Below are 5,004 nucleotides of genomic sequence, written 5' to 3' on the forward strand. Positions count from 1 at the left end.
TTAGTCCCTGGGGTCTTCCGTTGCTTTTCTCTTTTAGGTTTATGACATATTGCTTCAAAAATAAATTACACGATAGTGTATGGACATATTCTCGTGCGAAATGAACACTAGTGATGTGCAGACTCAAAGGCAAAGAGCTTCCTCCGTGTCCCTTCCCTCTGCCAACCATCGCCCCCGCCCAGAGGCAGTGGTGATTACCAGTGGCTGTGTGGCCTGCCAGACCATTTTCCATGCCCATTAACATAGAATGTGCCAGGCATTTGCTCCTGAAAAAGATCCAGCAAGTAGCACGCTCATTGGTCTCGCCCCCTTTGTCTCAGTTAATTAATTGTCGAAACAATGTGTATTGTCCGGGGCTGCTCTGTAGGCAGGATCTGGCCCCCTCGTCCTCACAGAGGGGCGGTGGGTACTCCCCATGCAGACCCACAGCCCAGAGATGTGGGATTATATCACCTGGCATGACCAGGAGGCTTGGTGCCCTCCTAAATTCCAATTAATCAAACCTAAAAGGAATGGAATTAATTACTGAGTTAAACAGTGTGAAGCAAAGTTTAATTTGGCATATTAACAGGAAAAGAAATGCAATTTTGAGCCTTCACGTTAATGACCTGAGTTAAAACGGATTCCGCCCCACTTGTGCACGTGTGCATGCCCATGCACACCCACATATACAGCGTCCCTGATGCAATCCTAATTTGATCGCATTGGGTGTGTCTTTGTAACTAAAATAATCAACGATGGGGAAGTAGTGTGAGTATATATTGTTCCTAATAAACAGACTAATGCAGATCTCAGTGCGTAATGAGGGTAGGTTCAGAGCCTAGGTGTGCTGCCTGGAGCTTGTCCCCCAAGTCAGGGTGTTAGGGGATGAGCTCTTGTGGACTGCGCTTCTGCACACTGTGGTTCTGAGGGCGCTGATGCCCAGACTTCTTCCCCATCAGACTGCCTCCCGACCCCCACTCAGACTGTATTGTAGTTCTTGCCGCTGGAGTCAATCAATAGGCCCCCCGAGGATGCCTTGGAATTTCACATTACTAGTAGACTGGCTCCTTGGCCCCACTCCCAAGGGCACAGAAGTGGCCTGCAGCAGTTCCGTGTTGCACTCATCATTGCCGGCTGGGAAGCCCACAGGGTACAGTTTAAACGTCCCCCCTGGGGCCTTGCCTCGCCAGGCCTCTCTCTAGGACCGTTCTCTGACAGGACGCTTCCTCCAGCCAAGTGGCTTGTTTCCCCCGGAGCCCTGGCACCCTGCTTTCCTAACTGTTCTCCGATGTCATCCTGCCCGATGGGTTTGCCGTTCACCTCCACCTTCTGAAGGCCCACCCCTCTCCACAGAGGAAGTGGAATGCAAGAGGAATTGCCCCATTTCCCAGCTGGATTGCTGACTTTGAGGACAGTGGACATGTACATTTATTAAGACATTCTTCAAATACTGTTTTTTCCTTTTGTCCCCGGTTTCTAGAGTGATACACTAATTCATTAACTTCCAAATCTCCAGTTTTGAAGTTGGGATAGGATAATTAGTTGTCCACTAGATGAAACTCATTTGCATGTTTCTGTGGCATATCCAAACCCAGAACCATTTAGAGGGTTTCTCTAGGGGAAAGTTAACTCAAAGTTCTAGTTATAGATGGTGTTTTCTACAGGGTCCAGGATCCACAGCCTTCCCACCATTGCCCTGAGAGCTTAATCCGCTTCTTGATGAATGAGCAGATGCCATGTATGGAGTTGCTTCCGTTTGGTTCACGGTGTGCTGTGACAAGTGGCCAGCTGTAGGTGGGTGACATTGCCGAGCTCGGCGTGGACGGTGACTGTGGGGCGGCGTCCGCCTCCCACACCGGCTCTAGCCTGCCGTGCTGGCCTGAGTCTCGGCTGCTGTGTTTGTGCTCTGCTGCCGCTTTGTGTCACGCATGCGAGAGCTCAGGGTCTCAGAACCCCGCCGGCGTGGAAGGAAGGAGACGCTCTGTTGGGAGGGGTGGGGGTTATATCAGAGCCAAGAAGTGTTAATGGTTAGGTTTATATTGCAGTAATTTTGGCTTTGCAGATCTTTTCTCTCTTTCAAATGCTTGGAACAGTTTGTTTTTATGATACTTGCAGCCAACCTGATTTTTTAAAATTGGTATCTGAAGCAACAGCTCATTCTTCTCCACACTGTAGAGGATCGACTGTTAGAGGGTCTCTTGAAGCCAAGAAGCCGTTTCCTTAGCGCATTTTAAGATTTTCTGAGTGGGTGGCTGTGCTCTCCGCAGGAGCCCATGTCCGGGGAGGCGCTTCGCAGTCTATGAAGCTGTCACCGCACAGAGCTGGGAGGCCTATTCTCCTTTCCTTCTGCCCCCGGAGTCCGGTTGCCATGGTGATCAGGAAGCCATCCAGGATGGGGCTGGCCCCAGCGTCCTGCCTTGTCCCCGTGTGCAGCAGTACCTGCAAGAGCAGGGACGACGTGGGTGTGCGCGTCCCCGTGTGGCTGCAGGCCCTGTGTGCTCTCCTGCGGACGGCCCAGGTCTGGGGTGCTCTTCCCGGCTGGGCCCATGCCTGTCAGCGGTGCGGACGCCCACACACCAACCGAGGCAGCGTGTTCCAGGGGCAGGTCCTTCAGAGAAGGGACTTGGGTTTGTAGCAGGGATGGTTTTAAAGTTCTAACATATTTTCACAGCTGTTCCGTCTCCCTTTCTAGGACTCTGAGTCTAGAATTGCTGCGGTATTTAGAGAAATCTGCGACATCCTGATTTGATTTCGATTCAGTTTTGCTGGAAGCATTGGAGGAGACAGGAAGTTGGCAGTGGGGCTCAGAAGCTGCTGAGGGGCGTCTGGGTGACTCGGTTGAGCGTCCGACTCTCGGTTTTAGCTCAGGTCACGGTTTCAGGTCGTGAGATCGAGCTGTGCGCTCAGTGGGGAGTCTGCTTGAGATTCTCTCTCCCTCTCCTCCTGCTTTCTCTCTCTCTCTCTCAAATAAATAAATCTTAAAAAAAAAGCTGTTGATATTTTCAGCTACAACCAAGAGGCTGGATGAATAGTGTATCAGTGGTTGTGCTGCTTTGAATAGCACAAAAACCCTTTATCATTAAAGCAAAATTTTATACTAAACATTGCTTCTAAAGATTACACTTAAAACAAAAAACTTACTTTTTTGGTGTATGGGAGACTGTTAGGCCTAATTCCAATGGTTAAGCCTGTGGTGTGTTGGTAACTGTCCAACAACCAGCTTTGAGGGGCGCGGGGAGGCTGATTTCCAGCCAACATGATGCACTTATGAAGCATGGTTTCCACAGAGGTGGGTCTCTGTGTTGAACGGCAGTTAACGGGTGGGTGACCGGCAGTCTCTGTTACACTCAGACAGGTGGTTCTCACCGATGCTGAGCTCATGTGATCAAGCTTGGTTTGGGATTGTTTGGGAACCTGCCGTACTTTGTTACCAGGGCTCAAGCTTGTGAGATGTTCCTGCTGGATTAGCACCCCACGTGTTTCTTTTGTGACTGAAATAGCGTTAAATAATAATGGTGTGTTTGCACGGGTTATAGTTTTCTGCGTGTTTTCACATATGTTATCTCATTAGATTTTTGCAGCATCCCTGAGAGATTTTTTTTTCTCCCTGAGGTATTTTTGTTCTCATTTAACAGATGGCAAACTCGGTCTCCTAGATGTTAAATGTGGTGACGCAGGGACAGAATCCCATCTAGGACCCACGGTTGACCCAGCCACTGTTCCCCTGACAGAACTCACCATTTGCTTCTCAAAGCTGCAGGGAACCACGGTGGCTCACCATCATGTGCCTTTAAGACGCGTGTTCTAGGTTCACCACGAAGATCCACGGTAACCGTTATTCGCCTCTTGTGAACTGTTTATGAAGCTGACAAAAGAGCAAATGGTCATTTATGGGTTACATGAGTGTTGAAGTGTGAGTAGCCGCATTCCTGGCTACCTCTGTGGGAACCTGTAACTCGTGGAGCCTCTGCAGGCCGTCTTGTAACTGAGTGTCTCTGTTTGCCTGCAAATGAATTTCACTGATAGAGTGAATCAGGAGTCTCATACATACCTTACCCCTGGAGAAGTCCTGTGGCCAGGGTACCCATCAGTTAGGGAGGTTCTTGGTTACTTTTATATTCATTTGGTTTGAAATCCATGTTGTTAGTGGGGTTTTAAGCTTGTTCTCAGAATTGGAAGAAAGCCCAGCGACTGGAAAGTGGGTGAAGGTGCGCGTGTGAGCCCCTGTCAAGTTCACACTGCTGGCAGATCCGGGGGCTTTGTGGGCAGGAAGGGTGAGGAGGGAGAGGGGGCTCAGTCCTGCAGAGGCTTCCTTCACCTGCCAGGAGAAGGCCCTCCCCACTCTGAGGGCCTTCAGCAGTATCTTTCTAAGTAGAGAAGAGCTGTTCCTTGGCTTTCCTCCGACTAAAGGGCCCTGTGAGGTGTGACAGGGGGACAGTTTGCTTTCCTATTCTTGCCTCCATTTTGGGAAACAGACAAACTCTCAGATTTTTGCTTAAAATAAAACTGATCCCTGAAAGAAGAGGAGAGAGCAAGGAGGGAAACTTGATGGTCTGAGGGGCGCTCAGCTTTAGCAGCTTGTCTGGACAGACCTCTGCTCCTGGAGGTGGGCAGTCTGGTTGTGCGGAGGTCGGGGCAGCTCAAGGCAAGCTGTTCAGTGTTTGAGCAGTGTGACATGGTTAAGACATTAGAACTAACACAAGATGAATGGATGCATTCAGAGAGCAATCGCCCAAAGCCGCAGTCCAGACGAGGACTGGTCTTACCAAAACTGAAGACAAGTAGGGTTTTTAAATCCTTCAGGGTTCATTCCAACAGAGATGGGCAAGAGTGGGATGTGGTGACACTCTGGTGCCTGGTAGGTGGTGCTCCACCCTGAAGAAGTCCCTGGGGGTGGGGTGGTGCTTACCTGCGGAAAGAACCGACTCACCCTTCCCCCCCCCCCCCCCCCCCCCGCCTTATGCCTTCTCTGCTCTCCCGCCAAGATGCATCGCAGCTCATTCCTTATTTTTTTTTTTTAAA

This window comes from Mirounga angustirostris, unplaced genomic scaffold (genome assembly GCF_029215605.1).
Source record: "Mirounga angustirostris isolate CCGP_5_RB_7025 unplaced genomic scaffold, mMirAng1.0.hap1 SCAF_12, whole genome shotgun sequence".
Classification (NCBI taxonomy): Eukaryota; Metazoa; Chordata; class Mammalia; order Carnivora; family Phocidae; genus Mirounga; species Mirounga angustirostris.